Below are 27,918 nucleotides of genomic sequence, written 5' to 3' on the forward strand. Positions count from 1 at the left end.
TTCCTATTACTGTGTAAAGCACTCTGATGTCTTCAGGACTTGTACAGGGTATACTAAGTTCCAAAAATAAATAAAATCAAACGATATAAAAGAGATAAGAAGCACATATGTGGAAAAGGCTTAGATTGTAAAAACTGTTTGTCGAGGAATGAATGAGGAATTTAAAATAATGAAGTACGAATTATGGCAAGATGGATCCCTACATTCTTGGTCGAGAGACATTTACAAAGGCAACAGAAACAATGTGTGCTCAAGAATTAGCTGCAGCAGATGGGGCCTTGTGGGAGGATACGGGAAGGTTTATCAACAGAAATGTGGCAACATTCAAAACAGCTTGCATTTAATGGGAGAGCTGGCAGAATACAAAGAAACAGTGAATTACAGTGCTCTAATTGAGTACATTCTGTATGAATGAATAGAATAAATGTTTGGCAGAACTCGAGGGAAATAGCAGAAAAGATCCGCATATTTAGCAGACTAGAATGCCTGTGAAGACGAGGTGCATCTTGAAAATGTCTCTAACTTATTCAAATAAATGTTGAACTCACCTTAGATATTAATGTATTTTCTTAATGTTTTTCATAGAATTCACATGCTTTTCACTTCATTTATGCCTGATCTTCTCTTTTCATTTCATTTGAAAATGTGCTACTTTTTTTACTTATAACAACAAATCATGTAAACTATTATATAGAACTATGAATCGGATGTAATATCTACGTAAATTGCATTAACTGTTAACCCACTTACTAATGCTTTTTAACTGTTTTCTGAAGTGCATACAACAGTGTGAGGCCATGACTACTCCAGGCTGCCTCCATTACAGTCTAATTCTCACGTTTAAGTGGTACTCAAATACACAGCAAAATAACATCTTGCGAATGGTAATTCTAAATGCTTATTCACATACTCTATCTAAATCAGTGGAATTCTACTAAAAGAATGTAGAGTTATGGGGGGCGTGGCTTGCACGTCGTTCAGGAATGGCGTCTCCTCGCTGAGCTCCGCTGCGCTGCGGGCGTCCTAAGACGATTTCTGGACCTTAACCTGCACCTCGGAGGATTCCGGTGGATGTTTCAGCCGTAGGAACATGCCCTGACAGCAAAGATGTTGGTGTTTGATGTTTTCCGCCTACATTTAGCCGCAAATTAACTGCCGGTAAATCTCTCCGATCTCAGACGCGGGCGGCCGCCATTTCGCGCCACCGAGCCCGTGTCCTTTCTTCAGCCTCTGGGACTTGCTTTTTAGCCCTAACTACCTTCTACAAATGTCGAATACCATTTTTCTACACTCCTTGCTTATATGATATGAAGCGCTATGGTTCTTTGCTTTTTTGACATTCATTTCCTACTCAGGCACTTAGTTTTATTTACTTTGAAGTAAAAAAAGCCGCCATTTTGTATTTTTGGCGCGAATGCCCGCATTTGCTATTTTTCTGCTCTAACAATGCTGTCTGCGTATGAAGTGCTTCACTACTTTCAGTGCATGGAGTTTTTTCCTGTTTACTGGCCTCATCTACTTTCTTTGGATGCTATGTTTCTCTTCATATATGGCCTTTGTCTCTCAGGAAATACAGTCTACTGTGTTGCTTTATAAGTCATCGCTTGCCTACTCCTGCTTATCTCTTCTGGAGCTGCCACAGACTAATTTTTTCATCCTGCTTATATTTTGAACAAGACTGTTTGTCTATACATTTTTGAACTGCAGGTGTTTTTTAGTATTTCTGCTCCCAGTGCTTGTACGAGGTGTGTTCTCATATTTAGTCGCACTACCTGCTCTTTTTTGGATTTTACTTCCACGTCTTCAACATGGCTCATGAGTCAGGTAATTCAAAACAATCTTTAACTGGAACTAAGGTAAAGAGAACTAAAAATGACCCGCCTTCTCCCATTTCATCTTCAAACCCTGTTTTGAACTCTATTTTGGAGGAGGTTCATGGCCTTCAACCATTTATGTCTGCTACTAATGCTAAACTTACTCAAATTGAAGAAAAATTGGGTGGTATGGAAGGCAGAGTTGTGGATTTGGAGTAACGTGTTAGTGACTTTCAAGACGCCTCTTCCAAGATTCCTCTATTGGAACAAGAGATCCATAAGCTAAAGCTTCACACAAGCACCTTGAAAATCGTAACCGCAGGAACAACCTGCGCCTTTATGGTCTTCCGGAAAATATTGAGGGTCCTGATATGGTGTCTTTTCTACAGAAATTTCTGAAGGATCTCCTAGAACTTCCATCTACGGCAAAACCTCTTAACATTCAAAGAGCTCACCTTTTAGGTTGCCTTCACCCTAATGCATCCAAACCTCGTGGTATCATCATGCTTTTTCTGGAATTTATGGAGTTAATGTCTGTGTTGAAGGCTGCTAAACTCAAACGACGTCTTCTTTGGTCTGGTCACAATATTTTTATTTCTCAAGATCTTTCCAACGCAACGAATGCTCGACGTAAAGAATTTTTGAATCTGCGACCATAAATGAGACAGTTGAATATTCAATATGGCATTCTCCATCCTTGTTTCTGTAAAATCACTCACAACGGTCGTACCCGGTCATTTGACGACCCACAGAAACTTCACTCATTTTTGCAGAGTATTACTCCTTCTAGCATGGATACTAATGTTTGATTTTTCTATTTCCTCTGACTTATTCTTCCGGTCTGTATTGTTCTGAGTTCTGTGCTTCATATCTCTCCTCTGTACTTTCTTCTCTCGTTCTTGTATTCCTTCTTAAGGTCCTGGTTCCACTCACTTATCTGTAGTGCTCGCTGGGGGTCGCCTCCTCTTCGGTCTCTCTACGCTCCTGCTATCTTGGTTTTTCCTCTCTCTTCAGACCTGGCTCTCTTGCCCTGATCTGTTCACTGTTTGCTTCCTATCCCTTTCTTTCTACTTGCTCTTTCTTTCTTCCCTCCTTTACTTTTTTTCTCTTTCACCTCTTTTTTCTATCTTTTTCCTTGGACAATGTTCTTTTTCTCAACAATATCTTTCTTTGGTTCAACATCTTTCTTTATTTCTTCTTGATGTTTTGGAACTATTGTATGGCATTGTGGTGAATATGTTGTATGCATTGTCTCATTGTAATGTTTTTTTTATCGTGTTTTCCTTTGTAGTTGCTTCCTTGAAGTGTTTCCAATCCAATCATTCCCCTTCCTCCTTACCTTCCTTCATGTGTAACTTTGTTTCGTGGAACGTCAGATGGATTGGTCATTCAATTAAAAGACAAAAGGTTTTATCCCATTTATCTAAACTTAATTCTCAAATTGCATTTCTCCAGGAAACTCACTGTACAGATTTAGAATCGATTAAGTTGAATAGGCAATGGGTAGGTCAAGTTGTATTTTCTCCTGCTATTGACAAGAAAGGGGGTGTTGCTATACTGTTTCACAAAGCTTTATCAGTTCAAATATTGTCTACTCAAAATGATACTGATGGTCGTTGGGTAATGGCAAAGATTGTGATTCAAAATAAGACACTGGTTTTATTAAATATCTATGGTCCTGTTCGCCCCGATCCCAAATTTTTGAATGACATTAAAATTCTCATATCCTCTATAGATTGTCCCAACATAGTAAGTGCGGGTGACTTTAATCAATGGTTGGACCCTTTCTCTGATAGGCTTTCCTCCTGCAAATTCCAACCTGATAAATCCCATAAATCTTTTCAATCTGCCATTGCCTCATGTCCGTTACATGTTTGGAAAACATGTGACCCTGAGTCACTTGAGTATACTTTTTTTCTAATGTACACCATACTCGATCACGAATTGATTACATTTTAGTTAGTAGATCCTTACTTTCTTCTATTCAACGCTCTGAAATTGGCTCCATTTTCATCTCTGATCATGCCCCAGTAAATGCTGTCCTGGATCTTTCCCTTACTTCATCTAAGTTTAGTAGATAGAAATGTAATACTTTTCCTTTGTCAGATACTGTCTTTATGAAGGAAGTCACTATTTTCATTACTGAATTTTTTACCCTTAATAACCCATCTGATACCTCTATCTCTAACAATCGGGATGCTTTTAAAGCTGCCCTCCGAGCTTTTACTATTTCTTATGTCTCTAAGAAATAGAAATTAAATTTTACTAAATATAAGAATCAGCTGCAAAAAATGAAAGAGCTAGAGTATGTTTATTTTACTTCTAAGGCTTCTAATGCCCTTCGGGATCTCATTGTAGCAAAAACTGATCTGAATAAAAATGCTACATTTGAAGCCTGTAATACTTTGCTCAAGATTAAATCCAAATTACATGGGGGGGCAAAACAAGGCGGGCAAAATGCTGGCTAACTATTTAAAAGTTAAATCTGAGCATAAGGCGGTTGGGCCTATCCTTCATGAAGCCCATAATAAACTTGTTTCCTCGGATGAGAAAATTGCTGCTGTTTTTCAGGATTATTATCAGTCTCTATATACTGATGACACCCATCCCTCAACTTCAAATGTGACCTCCTTTTTTGATGGTCTCCCCTCGCCACTTTCACTTTCTGACGAATTTGCATAATTGGAGAATGACATTACCCTTCAGGAGGGGATTGCGGCCATCAATTCCCTTAAAAAGTCAAAAGCATCAGGGGGCTCATTTACAAGGCCCTTTGCCACTTTTGCGTCATTTTTAACATGGGGAAAGTGACGCAAAAGTGGCGCAAGGGGCTTGAAAATCTGCCTCCAGGACCTGATGGGTTGCCTGTTGAATTTTACTCCACTTTCCACTCAATATTTTCTCCTAAACTTTTACAACTTTTTAATTCCTTTATTGCAGATGCTAAGGCTTCCGGATCCTTTATGGATGCATTAATTGTTATTATTCCCAAACCGGATAAGGACCATTCCCCCATATCCTTAATTAATTATGATTGTAACATTTTTCTAAAATTCTTGCCTCCAGTCTTGATTCCATTGTCCCACTTTTGATAAAAACAGATCAGGTTGGGTTTGTGAAGGGCAGATTAGCCTCTGATAACGCTCGTATGTTTTCTAATATCATTTCACTTGGTAAAAAATGTAAAGACCCGCTTGCTGCCTTGTCCTTAGATGCTGAGAAGGCTTTCGATGGAATTAACTAGCATTTTATGTTTCAAACTCTCCATTGGTTTGGCTTTGGCCCTAATTTTATTTCCTTTGTCAAACTTCTATATTCCTCCCCTCGTGCCAGTATTTTAGTTAATAATCAGTTTTCACGATTTTTTCCTCTAGCTAGAGGTACTAGACAAGGGTGCCCCTTTCCCCTTTTTTGTTTATCCTTTGTCTTGAACCTTTTTTAGAGCGCATCAGAAATAATCCTCGGATTGTTGGTTTTACATCCTCCTCTGTTGTCACTAAAATATCTGCATATGCCAGTGGTTCCCAAACTTTTTTGACCCGTGGCTCCCTTGACCTAATTGGCAGTTGGCCGTGGCTCCCCACAATTTTTTTACCCGCACACCGGGGTGCCACGGCGCACCCTTTGGGAACCACTGGTCTACATGAAGAATCAAGCCTAGACGTGATGAAGGATTCAGAGAGTAGCCATCACTGTCATAAAACTTTATTTGCAATCACAAAGATCTTATAAAGTACATCTCAATGCATACATAGAGTAGTATAAAGCACTCCCACTAAAAGTAACCAGGCTAGAGAAAGGCTCAAGGAGCTCTGTGGCGTTACAAGAAGTTTACATGAAGTGGGCTCTGATCATGGGTATCCGCAGAAATGTTTTCAGGGGGAGGCACATTTTTAACTTCATCACCATCCCCCTTGCACCCTTCTCCCCTCTGCCTTGCACCCTTCTCCCCTCTGCCGTGCACCTTCTCCCCTCTGCTGTGCACCCTTTCCCCCTCTGCCTTACACCCTTCTCCCCCTTCCCCTTGTACCCTACTTCACCTCAGCCTTGCACCCTTTTCTACCATGCACCCTTCTCCCCTCTGCCTTGCAGCCTTCTCCCCTCTGCCTTGCACCCTTCTCCCCTCTGCCGTGCACCTTCTCCCCTCTGCTGTGCACCCTTTCCCCCTCTGCCTTACACCCTTCTCCCCCTTCCCCTTGTACCCTACTTCACCTCAGCCTTGCACCCTTTTCTACCTTGCACCCTTCTCCCCTCTGCCTTGCAGCCTTCTCCCCTCTGCCTTGCACCCTTCTCCCCTCTGCCTTGCACCCTTCTCCCCTCTGCCTTGCACCCTTCTCCCCTCCGCCTTGCACCCTTCTCCCCTCTGCCTTGCAGCCTTCTCCCCTCTGCCTTGCACCCTTCTCCCCTCTGCCTTGCACCCTTCTCCCCTCTGCCTTGCACCCTTCTCCCCTCCGCCTTGCACCCTTCTCCCCTCTGCCTTGCACCCTTCTGCCCTCTGCCTTGCACCCTTCTGCCCTCTGCCTTGCACCCTTCTCCCCTCTGCCGTGCACCTTCTCCCCTCTGCTGTGCACCCTTTCCCCCTCTGCCTTACACCCTTCTCCCCCTTCCCCTTGTACCCTACTTCACCTCAGCCTTGCACCCTTTTCTACCTTGCACCCTTCTCCCCTCTGCCTTGCAGCCTTCTCCCCTCTGCCTTGCACCCTTCTCCCCTCTGCCTTGCACCCTTCTCCCCTCTGCCTTGCACCCTTCTCCCCTCCGCCTTGCACCCTTCTCCCCTCTGCCTAGCACCCTTCTGCCCTCTGCCTTGCACCCTTCTGCCCTCTGCCTTGCACCCTTCTGCCCTCTGCCTTGCACCCTTCTCTGCCTTGCACCCTTCTCTGCCTTGCACCCTTCTCCCCTGTCTTGCACCCTGCTCCCCCTCCTCGTTGCACCCTTCTCCCCTCTGCCTTGAACCCTTCTCCCCTCTGCCTTGCACCCTTCTCCCCTCTGCCTTGCACCCTTCTCCCCTCACACTCTCCAACATGCAGCAGTCACGAGTGACGACCCCTCAACGAGGAGTGAGGCAAAGACAGAAGCTGGCAGAGTGCGGCTGCATCAGGGCATAAGGCGCCCACCCAATGCCCTCCAACAGGCCTCTCACCCTGCACGCACCCAATGCTCTCCACCAGGCACCTGAACCTGCACCGACCCAACGCTCTCCACCAGGCCCCCCCACCTTGCACCCACCCACCCAACGCTCTCCACCAGGCCCCTGACCCCGCACCCACCCACCCAACACTCTCCACCAGACCCCTGACCCTGCACCCACCCTACGCTCTCCACCAGGCTCCTAACCCTGCACCCACCCACCCAACGCTCTCCACCAGGACCCTGACCCTGCACCCACCCACCCAACATTCTCCACCAAGTCCCTGACCCCGCACCCACCCACCCAACGCTCTCCACCAGGCCCCTGACCCTGCACCCGACCTGAAGAGCACCAGTCACATTACACAAGGATACATTCATGTATTCTGTTTTTGTAGGCGCTGGGAGATTAAGTGATTTGCCCAGAATGACACCGGATTCTGAGCTGACTTCGAGGGTCGAACCCGGTTCCCCAGCTCCAAAATTGGCAGCTCGCAGTTTCACTACATTGTGAGGATAATTATATATTTTTTTCAGACCCACATCCTGCACAGCGGTTCGGCGCCCCTTGCTTCCTTTCATGGCGCACCAGGGTACCGCGTCGCACACTTTGGGAACTACAGATGTATGACATAGATATTAAGAGTGTACTCCCTGGACAGGTCCTGAGCATGGGTAGAGGAGGGGAGAAGATGGAGCTTGAGGTCAGAGCTTACCACTTTGGAACTGAGGAATTAGGTTTGATTCTGGTTTTGGCTCAACATCCTGTGATCCTGGGCAAATCACTTAATCTCTCCTTATCTAAAAAAGGAACATGTCCTTATGAAATGTTATTGGTGCTCATGTAAAGCACTTCAATATGTTTGGGTTGGGTTTGCTCTATAAAACAATTGAGGGGAAACAAATGAAAACATTAGTTTAATTTACTCTTTCGATGCTATTTGCATCTAAATAACCGAAGGTGCTCATGACTCCACAAGGAGCATGACCCCCTCCTGTGCTGCAACACCTTCCTTTCTGCCACTGACCAGCATCTCTTTCACAGCTCATCAGCAGGTGAAAGGGTTGATTGCGCCCCCCCCCCCCACCCCGCCGGCTGCCGTGATGCTCTGCTTCAGGAAGGCAGAGACTAGGGGCAGAGCAACCTATTCATCACTGAGGCGAAAGTGACACATTCTTTAGTGTGACTTTCACACTTCCTTTCCCAAATGTGCGCGGCGCCCCTGGCTCCTGATAACGGCGCACCAGGGCGCCGCGGCGCACAGTTTGGGAACCACAGGCATATGCTGATGACATTTTGATTTATATGACCAATCCAATTCAATCTTTAACCCCTTTTTTAGATGAGGTTTGTTTGTATTCCTCTATCTCAGGGTATAAGCTGAACTTATCTAAAACAGAGGTTCTGCCCCTAAATGCTAGTTGTTACCAATATATGTTTAATACTACTGACTTTACATGGTGCCCTTTGAAAATCAAGTACCTTGGCATTTGGTTCTCTTCATCATTAACTGATATGCAAGTTTACCTTTGCTGCCCTTATCAAAAAACTTCAGTCTCTCCTTCAAATTTGGTCTCCACTGTATCTTTCCTGGTGGGGTAGACTTGATACTATTAAAATGATGATTACTCCTCATGTACTATATACTGTCTCTATACTCCCTTTCAAAATACCCAATGTTTATTTTTCCTGTATAAATTCAGTTTGTACTAAATTCTATGGAATAGCAAGCACCCCCGTATTGCTTTCAGTACACTTATTAGACCCAAAACAGAAGGTGGTGTACGCTTCCCTAATTTTAAAAATGATCACTCTGCTTTTTTAATTAAACAATCTTTCTCGTTGGCGTATGATTTTTCAGACACCCCAATTCCCAGATGGGTTCTTTTTGAGCGCTCCTTGTTTAAGGATTTTTCATTTCCCCATATTGTATTTATGTCAAATTGCTCCTTTGTAGCTAAGTACCCAGTTCTAAAACACTCTCAAACTTTGCTGCACACTACATTCTCCAAGGATTTTACCCCTTTTCAATGCTTCATTTCTTCAGGAGTGTGGTATAATACATTTCTAAAATATAAAGGTAAATCCTTTTACTACAAACATTGGAAGGAAAAGGATATTCTATTTGTTCATCAATTTCTTTCTAATAATTCTATTATTCCTTTTCCTGAACTGCAAACTATTTATCACCTACCTGCCTCCTGTCTACGTGAATACAATATCATTACTACTGCCATACAATCCCATTTATCTACATTTACATTGCCTCTTGCCAAGACTCTTATTACTCCCTCTACTCCTTTATACCCTTTATTCTCTAACCAGTTACCTAAAGCTGCATTTGTATAAACGATGTTGTTATCAAATGTTTTGGTTCGTTCTAAATAAAATGTTGAGATTGCTTGGGAACATGATTTGTCCGTTACTTTTTCTGTTCAGACATGGGACAAATTATGGACTACACTGTGTAAAGTTTTGCCTGCTGCCCGTATCACCCAATCTTTATTTATTATTTACCATAGAGCTGTTATCACTCCTGTTCATATCTGTAAATATTCCCCATCTTCTTCCCCGCTTTGCTGGTCCTGTTCAAAAGAAACGGGCACCCTCAAACACCAAATCTATGAGTGCCCTTCTGTCTTATCCTTTTGGAACTCTGTTTGGAAAATGTGCATGTCAATGTTTGGTTTCGCAGCACCTTTATCCTTTTTGCATATTTTCTTAGGCTCTATATCAAATGGTTTGGACATTGTACCTACTTCTATGAGACTGTTGGATCTTTTTATTGCTCTTGCTTTTAAAGTGATTCTATCCCTTTGGAAAGATAACTGTAAATTGTCTGTAAATACTTGGTGGAATTTCATTTGCGATGAACAGAGAATGGCAATTGCTTCATCTTCTTCTATCTCTCAGAAAATCAAATCTGATCTCCTTTGGCTCCCTTTAACTACTTATCTCTCTACCAAACCTTTGTGATATTACTTTCACTATTGTCTTTTTTCTGCAAATATTCCTCTTCTACATTATTTGGATTACTCTCTTTTCTCCCCTCTCTTTGCTCTTCCTTCTCGTCTCGCCTTCTCTTTTTCCTCTCTCCTTTCTTTCCTTCTTTTTTCCCTCTTTATTTTTCTCTTTCTCTACTTCTTTCCTGTAGCATATCTTTTTCATATGATTTTAGCCTAATGTCTTATTGTATTAAGTTAATTATGTATTTTTCATATGGCTTGTCTTCTGTATTTGCAAAAATCCTCATAAAAATCGTTTAAACAAAAAAAAGAATGTAGAGTTATGAAGGTGAGTAATTTGCCATTTGGGTAAACATCCGTGAGGGGTGGGTAACCCAATATACCCTTGCGGGCTCGGGCAATGTTAGACTAAACCACAACCACGTCTTATTTGTTAGACTGAATTGCAAGTAAGTACGTAATAACATCCTTCGTTGGTGACACTAAGTTCACTTCGAATGCATCGTGGCTTTCCTTAACTCATAGTAAGTCACCTGCACTAACACACATTCAAAGATGGCCGCCGTCTTTTTCGCCACTTAGCAACCGATTAATTAATTACCCAGGCAACCACCCTTCACAACGCCGAAATGAAGTATAAATACGGCGCCACCGAATTAGTCAGTTGTTAATCTTTGACCAGAGACTACGGTGGCATCCCTTCCCATTTCTTTCGTTCGGTGACTGTCTAACTAAGCTCTAGAAGTAAGTACGAACTGCCAGTTGCTATGGATTTTGTAAAACGCGATGTTATTGCAGTCCAATTCCATTTGTTGGTAACTGCGTTCCCTAAGTTTTTCTTGCCACTGAGTTGTGTAGGGATTGCTCTTACTTTCTAGAAAGCAATGATTGTTCACCCTAAACCACATAACCTTTTTTATAAAAAAGAATTGCTGAGATTTGTAATGGTATATGGGCTAGATTACGTACCCATTTGTAAATGTCATAATCACCCATAGAAAGAAGCTATGATTCTCTACAATTTAGCTATACGATATAACGCAGTGTCATCACATAATGGGTAATTATACGAGGCTGTGGTACATAGATTAGATTACATATCCCCCGGTTTTCGAAAAATTATCTAACAAAGAAATAACGATTTTTTTTTAAAGTGAACGAAAATGCAATATTTTAATTTCACGATATAATACAGTATTCTCACGCCATCGGCGACCACACGATGTCAGCTCTCCATATTGGTTGGTTGGCATTGTTCTAATTCTCCTATCAATATGTAGAAACTACTGGATAAATTTCAGTAATACGTAAATAAGACTGAATACTGGGTATTTTCACGAAATCCTCGTTGTTCCTTTTCAGAGTTGATCTCCGACTTCGTTTTAAGAAATATAACCTCGGCCTTTGTACTTCTGACATAACGCCGCCAGTGAGTGATATTTGCGATCTCTAAGGTAAACAATATGTTTTTACCATGAACTGTGGTTCTAGAATTAGACTAGTGACTATTTTTTAGTCCATGACTTCGAATGAATTTATATTTGTTCCTTTTTATAGTATGATACAATAAACTACAATTGATCTGTCCCATAGAATGGGTCACACTGTTTAATCGTTTCTACAAGTAAGTAGAATGTTTAGTTTCAGCAATTGAGCTTTTTGATCATATAGAAAGCAACAATGTTAGTCAAGTAGCTTTCTTTTCGTTGCCACACCGACATCAATACATGTTTTTAAACTACGACTTTAAAGACAACATGTCCAATTGATTTGGAACCCATATAAAACATGATGGTCAAATAGCTGATAAGATGTTTTTATTATGTTAGCAACACAAAAAGATATAGTATGTTAATGTTATGTTATGTCATCTTCTAGGGGTCAACTATACCTTACAAAACGTTTGTCCTGATGATGGTCTTGGGATAACACCGCTAAAGAACGAAACGTCGACACACCAGTCCATGTCTGCATTAAATGACATTAATTGCATCTGATTTATTGTTTATCTTAACAAGGAGTCACAGTTATTAATCATACAGACTGGATTTTTGTCCTTTGTATCAATGGAATGAATGTTTTTTTCCTTGTACCTAAGATCTGGTATCAATTCAGTTAATTTTGAACCCGTAAAATTCACAATTTTTATTCAAGAAAACAAATAATAAGTCTTTTTTGAAATATAACCTCTTGTGTTGCTTCTTATTTTCGAATTTTCTTGTTTCCTTAGAGCTAGTGTGGTAGCTCTTTTGGTTTTCTCACTAAAAACAAGGTGAGATATAACAACTTCAGCAACTGATGTTCTCAGTCTAAGAGTCTTAGTAATATAGATTTTTGTCGCTGTAATTATTCAACAAAAGTAAAATCCTTGCTGGTACCTTTATTTATACATATTGTGGTAAACATGCAGCAAATTTAGGGTAAGGAGCATGACTGTGGTTATTTCTACGTGAGATACCCTGGCAAAAAAGCAAAACCCTCAAATGTGTATTTTTTGTGGATTATCAATACATCACATGCCTTTTTCTGAAAGAAAATACATATGCTTTTTCGGGATGCAAAAGGGAGGAGAACACCATCAATCCTGGTAGTGACAGTGTAGAGAAAGGTATTTCTAAGTAGGGGACATGGTTTCTGAAAGGGGGACGAAAAGAAATTTGCTAACGAATATTTGTGCAATATTTAGCCGACATGAAGAAAGGGCCTTTATTTCCGATTGCAGTCTCTTTACTTTCAGTTTTCTGCCTGCCTCCTCTCTCCCTGAGCACATTCTACTCTTTCAAATGTATTTTACATTTGCAGTAATGCTGTACATTTTCTGCCAGTGCCGGCAGAAAACCCTGGACACAGAATCATATGGAAAATCCGTCCTACACTGTCCCCAAGCAGTGTGGTAGAGTTGTGTTGTTAGTGTTCCAGTTGCACTATACTGCACTAGACTCCCACATAACTCAAACCCCTGTACACTATCATGTCCCACATTGGTACCCACTCTATACCATCCCCCCCATGGCAGTAGATATTGAAGAACATTAACTTTAACTCTCTTTTTTTTTATTTATTTATTTATTTATTTTTTTATTTTCAATGGCAGAGGCATACAAAATACAAGGATGAAGAAAAAAAGAAACAACAGAGAAAAAACATTGTAAACAGTGAATCATTCGCATAATTGCTAATACATTATTAACAAAGCCAGGTAAAAAATTAGATAAGAAAAAAAGAGAAAATAAACCGGTGATATATAGAAAACATGAGATATCTCTTTTTACAGATGTGGTCGTTAAAGAAAAAATTAAATCCAATTATCAATAGGAGACCATAATTTCCTAGCAAATATCTTCTTTCTATGTCCTTTCAATTTATACACTGCTTTATCCATTCTATATACATTTAACAACTTTCCCAACCATTGCTCAAATGATGGTGGGTCAACATCTAGCCATCTTGAGGTGATACAAAAGCGGTAAATAGACATTCCGATAAACAGAAAATGCTCTTGATCAACAGATAGACTCTCGGGAGGAACATATAAGCCAAAAATTATCACAGATGGACATAGCTTAATATTAATATTAAGCAAATTAGTCAAAAACTTTTCTATCCTATCTATATATACAGATAATTTAGAACAGCTAAAAAACATATGACATGAGTCTGCTGCTAAAGTACCACATCGGCTACAATTAATACCTTTCATAGCTTTCCATTTGGCCAGTTTCGCCGGTGTATAGTAAAGGTCTAAAGATGCCATATAATGTTGACTTTTAAGAGAGCTGTTAATTAATGTTTTATTGCTGATCTCAAACGCCCTTACCAGATCTATCCCTTCTATACACAATTTCCTTTCCCATTTCTGGGCTTGTTGGTCGAGATCATCATGCAGCCTGTTGACCATTAGCTGATAAATTGTGCCAATGCGGCTATCCCTCCTACCGCTCTCCATAACAACATTGGTCTCCATTTCGTCGCTATATAAGAGATTTTTTTTTTCCAGAAAGCTGCGAATTTGTAGATATTTAAAAAATTTGTTTCTGGAGAGACCAATTAAATCTTGAAGTTCAGAGAAAGACATTAAAGCCCCATTTTTATACAATTGTCCAATTAAATGAATCTGTCCTAGGCGGAGTCGATTCGTGGGGATATCCTGAAGGGTACCAGATAACGAGATATTACAACAGATGGGTGTATAAAAGTTAAATTTTGGGATTATACGTAAAGCTTTATTTATTTGTCTCCAAACCAAAAAAGCAGAAAGAAGAACCTTAAATTTTGTTTTTTTGTAATAGCTCGGCTCCATAAATATCAATAAACATTGGCGCACATGAGCTCCCAGAAGCATTTCAAAAATGGATGGTGACAGGAAGGTTTCATTGACATGATCATGAAATAGTAAAACCTTGATTGTTTTAAGAGTTATAGCCCAGTAGTACATTCTAAAGTTCGGAACTCCCAACCCACCACGCCCTTGCGGTAAAATACACCATTTTAAAGATCTTCTTGAACGGCGGTACCCCCAGAGAAATCTGGACAGCATCCTATCTATTTTATTAAAAAGAAACATAGAGAAAAATAGGGGAATGGTTCGAAAAAAATAAAGAAATTTTGGGAAAATCAACATCTTAATAACATTGGTCCGTCCAAATAGAGATAAATGTAGATTATTTATCCTTTCTAAGGTTCTGTTAGTGGATATGAGTAAAGGATCCAGATTTAGTCCAACAATATCATCTACTTTGGAAGATATAGTTACACCAAGGTATGTAGCAGTATCGTTTATTGGGATATCGGTAGGTGAACCAGTTTCAGAATGTACAATTTGGGTTTTTGAGATGTTTAATTTGTATCCAGAGAATTTTCCAAAATCACTAGCAATTTCTATTATTTTAGGTAAGGCGGAAGAAGAATCAGAGGTTACAATGGCCACATCGTCTGCGTAAGCTAGGACTTTGTGGTCAATCTCATGGAGTCGGACAGGTGGGATACCAGGTTCTGTAATTAATCTATTCAAATAAGGTTCTAAGTAAAGTGCAAATAAAAGTGGAGAGCAGGGGCACCCTTGCCTGGTCCCCCTGGTGATTGAAAATGGACCAGAAATATCCTCACTTTATTCAAATGCAAAGGGTGTAATAAGGTTTTATTACACCCTTTGCATTTGAATAAAGTGACTGTACAGCTTGAATAAATTGTAATGGAAAACCCTTCCATTTTAGCACAGACCAAAGGAACCCCCAATCGACTCTATCGAACGTTTTTTCAGCATCAAGTAGAATAACTCCGACTGGGGATTCCTTTGCCTGAGCCCAGTCCAGCAGTGCAATAACACGTTTAACGTGATCTGTGGTGTCCCTGTGTTTAATAAACCCGTGTTGAATATTGGAAACCAAACCCGGCATAACATCGTTTAGTCTATTTGCAAGAATTTTAGAATAAATCTTACTGTCAGCTGTAATCAGGGATATGGGCCGATACGAGCCTAATTCCTTTGGATCCTTGTTCTTTTTAACAAAAACAACTATAGTAGCCGTAGACCTGGAATCAGGGGCTTTGTCTTGAAATGCTATATTAAAGATTTTAAGCAACTCTGGTTTCAGCAAGAATCTGAATGTCCGATAAAATTCAAGAGGGATCTGGTCGGGCCCCATAGCTTTACCAGCTGCGAGGCTCGTAATAGCCCTTTCAATCTCTTCCCAGCTTATTGACCTAGCAAATAAATCCATATCATCTGTACTCAAAGAAAGTTGGTTAATGGTTTGAAAATAATCTGTGGGATTAAGAGTCTTATCAACTTCATTGTTAAAATCGTTATATAGCATCTTATAGAAACCCTGAAATGCCTCTAATATGCCTTCCCTGCTTTCGTGGAGGGCTCCATTTGTATCTTTAACACATTGTATTTCATTATAGGACGATTTTTGTCGTAAGCGCTGTGCTAAAATTTTTCCTGTGCGTTCACTGAATTCGTACCGTTCCGTTTTGTATTGTTTAAATTTTGCGGCTACTTCTTCGGCAATATGTGTTCTAAGACCTGAGCGTTCAATGGTTAATCGTGTTTGTACATCCTCTATGTTAGTATTATTTTTGCATGCGGTAGATAAATCCAACTCAACCTGCCTAATCTTGTTTAATCTGTCCCTAAAATCTGTTTTTTTTTTTTCCTCTTATAATTTGCAAAGCTGATTGTCTCGCCCCGTACAATGGATTTAAAAGAGTCCCAAATTACTTGTGGAGAGGCGGTATCGTTATTTATTAGAAAGTAATCTTTAATAATATTAACCATAAATTGAAGATATTCTTCATCTAATAATAAATTTCTTTGAAATGACCAGGATCTAGTGGAGTTTTGGTAATCAGTAGAAAATTGCATCTCAGTGATTATGGGATTATGATCTGAGATGACTTGTGGTAATATCTCAATACGAATTTTCTCCAAAAAAATTGAGGATACAAAAAAATAATCTAAACGAACAAATTTATGATAAGGAGTAGAAAAAAAAGTATATCCGGGGTCATTATAATGAAATTTATTCCAGACATCAGTTAACCCATTATTAAGTACCAGGTCTCTAAGTGCTTTATAAGTTTTAACCTTCCGACCCATATATCTCTTCTCTGATCTAATATTCCAATCGGCAGACATGTGTATATTTAAGTCTCCACAGACTATAATCGGTTGTGTCCAAGTGGATAATTCTATATTCATAGTGTTAAACAATTCGGCATCATCCAGATTGGGACCATAGATGCAACATAAGGTAAATTTACAGCTTCCGATTTTTAGCTCAGCCAGTCCCCATCTACCCCATTTATCAGAGAGTGTTTTTAAACATTTCCCTACTCCTTTTCGCATACAGATGGCTACACCCCTTTTGATACCCATTTGCTTAGATGTGGTTAAAACTTCCAATCCCAAATTATTCAAAAGAAAACGTTTATCCCATGAAATGTGGGTTTCCTGTATACAAAGCAAATCAATATTCAACACTTGGAGCATTGTTCGAAACATAGCAATCTTCTTTAAATCATTAAGACCATTGATATTAATAGTACATATTTTCACCTTTTTATACATATCAAAAGTAATAGAAAAAAGTCATCGACCATCATCACAAGTATTTGCTCTTCACTGTTATCATTTAAATACCTTATAATCATCCCTGCGTTGAACACCTCTGCCTTACACCCCCACCACCAACCCTTACCCTTGCCCACCCCCACCCTTATTCCCAGAACCCCTCCCCCCACCCTCCCCACCATATGAGGCACAGGAACTTTCAGTTCCTGGAGCGAATGAATGCCGTGTCCCTAGCCCATGGCGTCCCTACTAAAGATAAAGATAAAGAAAGGAGAAGAGAGAAAAAAAAAAAAAAAAAGAAAAAGAAGGGAAGAAAAAGAGTGAGCGAGAGAGAAAATTCAAAAAGTTCATAAAAGTAAGAGAGAGACTGTAGAGATAGAAAGACATAATGGTCCTACAATCAAATAATTATTAAATGGTATAGTTAATACTCTCAAATTCTAAATTCTAAATTTATCATACTATACATTAAAGTTCCTCTTTTTTATTCAAAGAGAATCCAAGTACTCCTTAGCTTTAATAGTAGAAATGAAGTATTTTGTTTGGCCCTTGTATATAGTCTTTAATTTTGCGGGACCCTGAAGAAATACTGCTACTTGCTTCTTCTGAAAATCAGGAATTAGTTGCTTCAGTTGCCATCGTTGAGCCACAGTAGCTTGACAGTAGTCTGGTCTCACAAAGAACTGACAACCTAGGCCGTCCGCTTTCTTATCTGGCCTAGCGTTTAGAAATATCAGTTCGCGAGCAAGGAAATTGTTGAATGACACCAAAATGGCCCTAGGATAATTTTCCTGTCCTTGTCGTGGTTTCCTTGTTGTGAATGGGAATCTGTGTGCTCTTTGTACTTCCCGAGCCCAATCCCAGTCGGTAAATTCAGGAAAAGCATCGTTTAATAAATTAATGATAAATTTCCTCGGGTCTCCTCCTTCTTTATTTTCAGGGATCCCCAAAAAACGCAAGTTGGTTCTACGGGCCTGATTTTCCAAACTAGCTAGTTTGTCAGAAAGATCGTCCTTTTGAGTTTTAAAGTCTCCCACTTCTTGTCTTTGGGCCATACATTCTTCTTCTAGTACGGAAATCCTGGCCTCAGCTTCAGTGACCCTATCAGCAGTCTCTGAACATAGTTTGATTGCACGTCTTACTGCGTTTTTGACTTTGGCGCATGTCATTTGCGTTTGTTGATTCTCGGCCTTGCTCTCTGCTCTATGGCACATCATAGTATCAAATATTGTCTTCAGAGTAATCTCGTCGTTGTTCTCTTGCTGTATACTAGGATCATGTATAACGCTATGGCTAGACCCCGGGATATCATTGGCAACAGGAGCAGTGGATGGAGGATTAGGAGCAACCTCTTGGCTCATTGTACGAGAAGATCTCTTCTTTCTCCGCTTCTTTTTTATAATGGTTGCTGCATTAGTATTATCAGGACTCATACTAATCTCTCCCTCAGAAGATAGGCTCTCACCACTAAAGTCTGCCCAGTCTTTATTCGCCTCGTCGGATGAGAGTTCAGATAATGAATAAAAGTTTTCAGGGAGCTCTTGATTTTGTTGCTGTACAATGGTTTCTTTTACATTTCGTAATTCGCTTGGCGCTTCATCTGATAGTAATACCAGCGATGGAAGAGAGCACGCTCTATTGGTGATAGCTCCATCCAAAGCTGGAACTGCAAATCCCATAATACCCCTCCTTGAAGAGTCGGTCGGTATCAGAATGGGTGTCAAAGTAGAGGGATTATTAGAATTATGCTGATTATCACCGCTTAGAGATGATTGATTAGCGGATTGTGCTGCGGTTATATCAGCTATATCAGTACTTTGATTTTCAATATCAGTTATTTTTTTTTTGCAGCATGCTTTTCAAATAAATCTGGTAAAGTTTGTAGTGCAGAGCTTTTTGTACCGAGTGTTTCATTAGATTTAGCAGCGGCCCCCTTATTAAAGTTCTTACCCTGTTTGGTGATGGTTTTAGTTGCCTCTGCCATCTCGATCTCCTCGTTCTCTTGCTCCACGTTATTCAGTTCAGACCCAGGACCAGTTTTTCTGTTACTGTTGCTGCGTGTGGCGACAGAAAGTGGAAGTGGCGTCCTCTTTTTCTTCCGTGAGCCACCTCTACCGGGGAAAACACTACTCTGTGCCCAGCACAGGCAAAGTGTAGCACGCCACAGCGGAGACCGCCGATTGATCTCAAAGAAATTTAGCAACATTCGTCTGATGCAGGGATAGTTTGTAGCAATTTACTGCTGTGTGCTGAAATAACACGATACGGTTATTTGCTTCCCCGTTTTTTTCATCCGTTTATATCACCGTGACTCCGTGACTTCTTCTGAACTGCACAAGTCAAGCTCCGATAAGACCAAAGTCAATTGTTGGGTGTTTTCGCCGTTGCCGTTGCTGAAATCTGCTCGGAAGTGGTCGACGCCTCTGCCTCTCTTCCAGCGCGGAGCTTCAAGTCCAGCCCTCCGGACAGAAAATGAAAATGAAAAAGGAAAAACCGCCTTTCAGGTACCGCGGCGCTCGGTTTTCCGTCTCTCTGAGCAGTCAAGCCCAGCTCAGCTCGAACTCGAACTGCGTCCACAGCGGCGTCCACATCAGCGATAATGACAGCGGCTGGTCAATGCTATTCCACGGTCACCAGGTGAAATGAGCCCGTTACAAGAGCCCCATAGCCGGCTTTCACACGTTAAATCTCGCAGAATAGCTAGATTTCTCCTTCTCCTTCTCTGACGATAAAACGGTAGGACGCCAGGAGCGAGGGAGCAAGCTGTTTACACAGCCTTCCCCACGGCAGCCATCTTGCCTCTCCAACATTAACTTTAACTCTCACTGCCAAATATGTGTTACTGAGTATGCAACATCACCTGCTCCAGCTACTGGTTGTAAAATTAGACAAGTATCAGTTCACAAATGGCAAATCTGTCTCCTCCATGGCTAATTGTATCTCCTTAATGGTGAAAAATCATCACCTTCAAGGCATTGGCACTCCTAAGTATGACAAATAGTAAGTGAAACACAGAGGACAGTACACCTGTATGTGTAGTATAGTATAAGCAATATGCAATTTTTAATTGGGTGTATGCCAGACAATGTCATAGCACATCTCTTACAGTAGGCAAAATCTATGAGTCATTCAGGACATATAACAAGATGTACATGAATGTGGGGCCATCCCTTGTCATGACTCTTAACTAATTTTGACCCTCTTGTCTTTTCAGCTCACCAAGGATATGATCTACTAAAATCCCGCTTTAGGATTCTGGATATGTCTGGGATCCGATTGTTCAACTCGCCACCGATGGTATGCATCATTGTACTAATTTGCTGCATATTGCACAATATTTGTGTATGGCAAAATGTACCATGGGCTGATACAAATTAGGAACATGAACTGCCGGACGATAAGGATAAGGAAGATGAGGAGCCACATCAAAATTTTATATTAGTAGCAGCAACACGGCGTAGGGACCAATAGTTGACATATACATGAGTGACTTTCATGATGCCACAAAATGATATCTACATGAAACTGTGTACATATATATAAATATATGTATGATAATTACCTGTTTGTAAGCATTTGTAATTCATAGTTACAGTAAACATCAAAACATTCACATCACACATGCTAGAAATTGCCACACAGAAAATGTATGTTGCTATGTGTAACAAACAGCGTTGAACAACATCAGGTACATCCAAAATAGTGTGCATGGCAACAACTTGTAGCAAATCGTCCTCCATTGCCAACCACAATGAACATGGTATGTTAAATAGATAGTGTTTTATGACTTTATGTGCGTGTTTCCAACAGCTGGTCTTTTTTACGGCCTCATTCTTGTGGATGATGGTAGAACCAACTCATGGAATAATGGAAGTGTTCCATATAGTATGTGCATGGGAGCATAGTCCCAAACCTACAGTCTACATATGCTATTTAAAACTCTGCATCCACATATGAAATCCATTAGAAGATCTCGTATCACACATACAAATGCTAGCTACTATACTTTGCAAATGCCACAGTGCCTACCTAGAGAGAATGTAGCCATACTTGCCCCAGTAGGCTCAGATGCCAATGGAAGAAGCAGTGATGTAACTTACCACTCAGATACAAACAGATACAAACAATGGCTTCACTCCTATCAGGGCAGCAATAGTGCGAATGTGAAGCTACAACACCCAAAATCAGAATATGTAACAATTGACCATTAGTAATTACATAAAGCAAGGTCAATCTGGCAAAGGTGCCATGCACTGATGCATCCCATGATATAGCGTTCGAATTTGGCTAGAAAATCGCAGGTGAACTACATGTCTGAATGAATAGCCATCACCAAACTTCAAGTAACACACAACCTGGCAACACATTTTGATGGGTGCCAATGGCAAACATATTTATGATGGCACTACACATGACTAGTTGTGGCTAGACAAGCTGGCCTTGTGTTCCACAAAGCACAGGCTATGCTTGGTGGTAAAGGCTACGTGCAATTGCAATGTGCATGGCCCACCAATATCCTTCCAGACACAAGGCAATTTTCTGATATTTGTGTACCTCAACATAATATGGTGGTGTTGGACATGTCTGCCTCTGGGATTTCCCCTACCATTATTTATTTATTTTGTCCCCTTTGGCCTCCAAGTGTTCTATTATCTTTTAGTTTTTTATTACCACCAGACCTTTTCCTTGCCGTTGTCCAGGGTGGCTAGGTGTCCCTTGATACTATCTCCCCATTTTCCATGTGCGCCAAGTCTCTCAGGAAAGTCTCAGTTCCTAGAGCCCTAAAATGGTGGCCAGCAACGTACAAAACTGCCACCACAGGGAGGCTGACTCATTGTAATGCATGTAGAAGGTTCTGGAACCTGCTAGTACCTTCCAAAGGTCAGGGTCCAGCCTATAAATAGCCAGAACTAGGGCAGCCATTTTGTAGTGACCAGAGGGAACTGGAGGGGTAGGAGCGAGGCTATAGAGGAGAGAAGGGCACCCTGAGGAGAGCTAGATTGACCCCTGGGTCAGCGATACCACTTAGGGATGTCTTCCTCTTTCTACTGACCAAACCCTACCGGGATATATTTCCCACTATATCCAGAACCTTGTTAGTAAAACCCTCGAGTGAATTCCTTCCGGAAGCCTTGGGTCCGATAAAAACGGTCTAACTTGACCTACCTTGACTTACTGTTCCTGACCCCCCCTTCCACCACCTGAGGGATCATACCTGACTGAGGCACTTGAAGGAGGTGGGGCTGGCTTGGTACTCCTTTGGAACTCTCCCCTGAGGTTCGTGAGGCGAATACGAACTCCGGCGGCATTCTGCTGGTCGCGGCAGCCCACCGCAATCCCAGAACCCAGATTGACTCCACAGGTTAGCGGGTCTGGTGGAGGAAGCGGGTGCAGCGTGAGGCGACCTGAGTGTATCCGGAAGAAGAAGGAGGCCGGCCGGCGTGAATCCACGCCCCCCCCTCTGACGCCTACAGTGAGGGCGGGCCGGGCGTCTGACAGGACGCGGAAGCGGAGCAGCGGAGCCTCTGCGTGCTGGCTGAAGGAAATCAGAGGTGGGGAAGCCGGAGCGGGCACAGTGATTCTGCCTATGTTAGGAAGAAGTTGGTGATCCAAGGACTGGCCTGAGCAAGATCCTAAGTACCGGTAAGGCGGTAGTGTGTCGAGTGAGACCCCGAGTCTGAACGGGCCTCATCAGTAACTTAAAGAACAGACAGAAAGGTGCGAGGCACTTGAACCTTTCAGCTGGGTTCGAGGGGTGTAAGGTACTGGCGTCTATTGAGCAAACGGAAAGACAACAGTCCTGGTGAACGGCAAAATAAGCCGAGCTGTTCCCATGAGACTATGAATTTGGCAAGTCATCCAGAGTAGTCTCTGAACAGTTTAGATAGGCGGAGCCAGAACGTCTAAGTGAACACTACAAAGGATAAGATTTAGATTGCATCAGAGAGAATAACCTGCCTACTTAGCTACCAGAGCTGTGAGCTACCTGGTGGTAAAGAACTTATAATAACTGAGGGGGACATTGAGAATCTGAGAGGGTTGGTTAACCTTGAATGAAATACAAAGAACAAAGTGTTTTCCTACTGAAGATAATTGCTGGGCCACAGTGTGTAATTCTATCCTATGTAGGAGCGTTCTTCTTTTCACAGGTTAATGTACTGCATTTGATAATGATGAAACAAATGTGTTAACTGAGTAACTACTGCTTGAGAACCAAAGGTCTAAATGCACTGGAGCAGTGAACAACTCTGGGCATCCAAAATAATCTTAACTGTAAATGTGATACCGTGTCTAAAATTTTTATATAAGTCATAAGTGAAACAAAATCTTTTATAAAAGGAACCGGTATTTTTCTACTTTGGTGTGGTGTCTTTATTTTTGGTGGTAGTTCACCTAGTTGCTGCGGGTGAGTTTGTAAACACTACACAAAAGCCTTGGGGATGTTTTAGCTGTTCCCGCTCTGTGCCAAGCTACCCTATGTAGTCTAGGAATCTAGGTCTAACAGGTGGGTTCTCTCAACACGTCCCTGCACATAAACCATTCATGGAATATTACTACATGACCAATGTGAGGAACATCATGCAGGAAACATGGAAGCAGATGACCGATGTTAACATCAGTTGATACATTCTTGTTCTGGCTCGACTGGGGATGTCTGTCAAGTTTTGGACTGTGCCAGGTCCATGTGCATCTAATCACTGTCAAACTACATGAGTGTTGCATGTGAACACCCACTGCTACGCACAAGAACCGCCACCCTAATGCAGAGTGTAGTTATGGTGTGATTTCTACAGCCTTACTGTTAGTAATGTGTAAGAGGTCATGCCAAGGCATATATGGTGATCTAGCATAGCACCATCACCATGACTGAAAATTATGTGGCCCACAAATGATGAAATGTAAGTTAATCACTGCTCAACCCTTGGTAGCTTAGCAAAGGAGCAGTCAGGCTTAACCTAGGAGACAGGTATGTGGAAAGAATTTATTACCACCAAAAGAGTAAATAAGTAAAAGAACATTTTATCTTTACAATAACACCAAAATGGCAAAAACACAATGTAGGGAAGATATACATTTTTAAAGATTAAATTAATCAGGCAAATCAAAAGATCTTTATTTGCTAAATGTCTGTAGCTTAAAAGCACAGGTTAAAAAACAAGTATGCAATTGTTAGCATTTCCCAAAATAAACCCCCTCCTCCTCAAATAAAAAAATGAAAAGAAAGAGATGCATGTCAAGTAGGAATAATTTTAATGAAAATAAAATAAATACAACTTTCAGTTACAGTATATTATGATCACCAAGAACAGTCCATGTCATAATATCTCAAAACGTTATCTACAACTCCACAGCCGTTCCATATATTTTGTTATATTCAGAATCCACCATATAAAAAGCACCACATAGTAACAAACCAAAGAGCAATGTAATTGCTGAAAGAATATTAACATTGGTCTACACTGTTTAAACTTAAACATCTTAAAAAGCTGGTAAAATAAGATCTCTTATAGGGCTGTTATAAAAAAGGACAATAGAAGAGAATGTGTAAATTAGACTGGGTAGATACACCATCACAGGGGCAAGGACCTAAATCTGATAGCAAATACCTATTTGCTGAATAGTCAACCATAAGAGCTGGGTAGTTATAGCAAAATCTGGTTATAACAGAATGATATTGCAGGATCTCAATTAAAGAAAGGTAGGTTTGAATACCTTCTTGTAGATGCACAAAGTTATGGGAAGTCACCAATACTTTGTGTCTGTTCACCACCAGTCTTTTTGCTGAAGCATTGACTCAGAACGTTTGCTTTAACTTGGTCTTGTCATAGCCCAGGCATAATTTGGGAGAAGAAAATAAATCAGGAAACCCAATCTCCTCGCATATCAATTTCACATACACTAGTCAGGGAATATCCAGGGCTGCTTGCAGTGCACTCTCCTGATTCCAGATAGAGTGCAAAAGCAAAAGTGGCGCTGGATTAAAATAAAATTGTACGTTCACAGGGCCATAAAGCATGAAGCTAACCAGAACAAAGTCAAAGTTTTCGGCCGACTGTGATTAAGCGGATAGGATGAGTGCTAGGTCCTGGTCAAAAGTTTACCTTCAGACGTAATCTTTAACTTGGAGCTTTTCTCTGATCGACTGTCCCATCAGAGGGTCATCTGGCTCCTCAAATCCAAAGTTTGAGTTGTCGACAGTGGCCTGCTGCAGTGCAATGCTTCGATGAGTTTCTTGAAGTCTTTGTCCTTGGTGTCTACTGTGAGGAGCTTTGGAGCTTTTAGGTGGACAAACCAACACGGTCAGGCAGATCCACGAGTCAATAACAGTGGCTTATCTCTCGACTTCGAGCAGGTCTCCTCCTGAAGCTTTTTAACTAAACTTTAGAGAAAGTTTCCAAACTCTTAGATCTTCTTTCTTGTGTGTTTCTCTGGGGAGAGAGTTGTCCAGCAGCCCCAGCCAAGGGTTTGGAGACGTTGGATTGCCACTTGAGGGATAGGACTAAATCTCCCCCAATGCACCTGCACAGTCCTGTAAAAATCCAGTTGCAACTGGTCATCTGGGGTGATCCTCTCTTTGGGCTTGCATGTGACTTCTTCCAGCTCTGTTGTATGTGTTGCTGATCAGGCAGTCCACTCCTTTTTCTTAAGTCAGGCTATGATTTTTCGTTGTGGAACCTTGAGAGTGCAGCCACAACTGTTCTTTTGAGTGCAAGCCATCTGTGGTGCAGTCCAGGGGTCCGGCATGGCAGTCCTTCTTCTTTTGTTCCAGGCAATGTTCTGTGGAGCCCCTACAGGCTCTCACATATTTATCCTCCATTCTGGGTTGGCAAGGGGGGGCACCCCAACCAATAGAGTTAAAGTTATCTCCCTCTGATATGACCACTCCCTATGAAGTGTTGTATATATTTGAAGTAGAATGCACTATTCTCCATAAATCAAAATGTAAAATTTTCTTCTTGGTGTGTGTCTGTGTAACCCAACTTAAAGGTGAGGCTAACAACTGGCAACACTCTCCTTTTATCCCCTCTCCTAAACTAATTAGGGGGGTTCTCATCTGGCTGGGGATCATAGAAGTGGGGGGTGGCCTGGATCCTAAGGCATCTGTTCTCCTGCCTTTGAAGTCCAGCTTATTTTCCCAAACTCCTTCCTCTCCCTGGCATCTCCAAGAAGCATATTTTAAATATTGTCCCTGCATTTTATAGCTATGCACCATATCACTCTTGGAGCACCTAGGGCAAACCTTAGGAGTGGCTTATACGTTATATAAGGTCGTTTTTGGGCTTTGGAAATGCTTTTAAACTCAAAGTCGAATTAGGGCATAGCTTTATTTTAAAACTATCCTGCAAGGCAGGTCTAGCTTTTAAATGACACCTGACAACACATAAGTGCACCTTTAAGAGCATTAAGTCTACTAGGGTCTCTAAACCTTCTTGCCCTATCATATGCTGGCGACTTACAGGTAGGTTGTCTTGGACAATTTGAATTATACCAATTACCATATACCTTTACAGGATAATTCTTCAGGGGGAAGAACTACAAAAGCAGCACTCCGACTTCTAGGAACACTTGAAGATCTGGGTCTTAGAGCGCTCAATGGGAGATTCCCCGGGGATCGTCCCCAAGCAGCAACTTTCCATAGCACAATGACCAGCTCAACAATTGACTTCACCTTCCTCTCGGGTAACTTGTTCCAAGCGACTACTGACTTTCATATTGACTTACTTGACTATAGTGATCACCTACCTCAGGAAGTGACACTAGAAGCCTTTTCAATACCAATACCGGCACGTGCTATTGGTTATGAACAAGTTTTTACAGCAAACGATAGGCCTTTAAAGTGCAGAACAAATGATCCCTTAGGCCTTCTGCTTTCCGCCAAGCAAGTAATTGGCGAAACTCAAAATGAAACAAAGGACCTAATTGCCAGCTGGGAGACATTTACAGAAACTTTACGCAAAAATATGGGAAAAACACAGAGGAGAAACCGGCCTGCTGGAGGGAGTAATATTGGCAATCACACGCGGTACTTTAATCTCGCTTTGATAAACAATGCTCGCCTAAAAAATTTAAAAACTCTTATCGGCCAGACTTTACGAAGGGCAAGGAAAAACCCCAATGCCAAGGATGAACTGAGGCTGTTAAAGCGTGACCGCAGGAGGTTGGCCTGGCGACTTAGGCGGGAATCAGAAGAGGCCCTCTGGGCCAAACTTTTATATGACGCCAAAAAACAGCACGCAATTCTGGAGAAAGATTAACAATCTGTCCAAGATGCAGTATCAAAGCATCAACTTCTTTGTCCAAGAAGACGACTGGATAACCTTCCTTAGTACGCACTTTAGGGGCACAGATGGCAACATCCAAGGTACCGCCAAACCTATAAAATGCACCAAGGACTGTTTAAAATTCAGCCGTGACTGCCACGAGCTCCAGCAGTCAGATCAGACCATTGTAATCAAGTGTGCACTTATTTGCAACAGAATTTCGAAGGGGAGGCGCTGGGGAGGCGCTGGGGAGGCAAAATCTTAACAAACCAATGTTTGTTAAGATTTTGCAGACTTCTTTAATTCCATCATCGTGGAGGGGAGCCAAAATTTCGCCTATCCTCAAAAAGGGAGACCAAAACTATCCAAAAAGTTATCGGTTAGTGGCTCTGCTCGATAATGAGGCAAAATATTTTGCGGGTCTCCTTCTGGAGGAACTGTTATCCTGGGCAGCTGATGTCTCAGCAGTCCCATACAACCAAACAGGCTTCTGCAAAGATATGGGAACCTCCTCTAACATCTTAGCACTATCTTTACTAGTTGATGCAGCCCAAGAAGCGAACCAACCACTCTATCTGTGCTATATTGATTACAGTTCGGCTTTCGTTCATGTCAACAGGAACCTTCTGTGGGAAAAGTTACACAAGCTGAACATCCCCTCGCTGCTTTTAAA

The sequence above is a fragment of the Lissotriton vulgaris genome, chromosome 4_1 (genome assembly GCF_964263255.1).
Source record: "Lissotriton vulgaris chromosome 4_1, aLisVul1.2, whole genome shotgun sequence".
NCBI classification, from domain to species: domain Eukaryota; kingdom Metazoa; phylum Chordata; class Amphibia; order Caudata; family Salamandridae; genus Lissotriton; species Lissotriton vulgaris.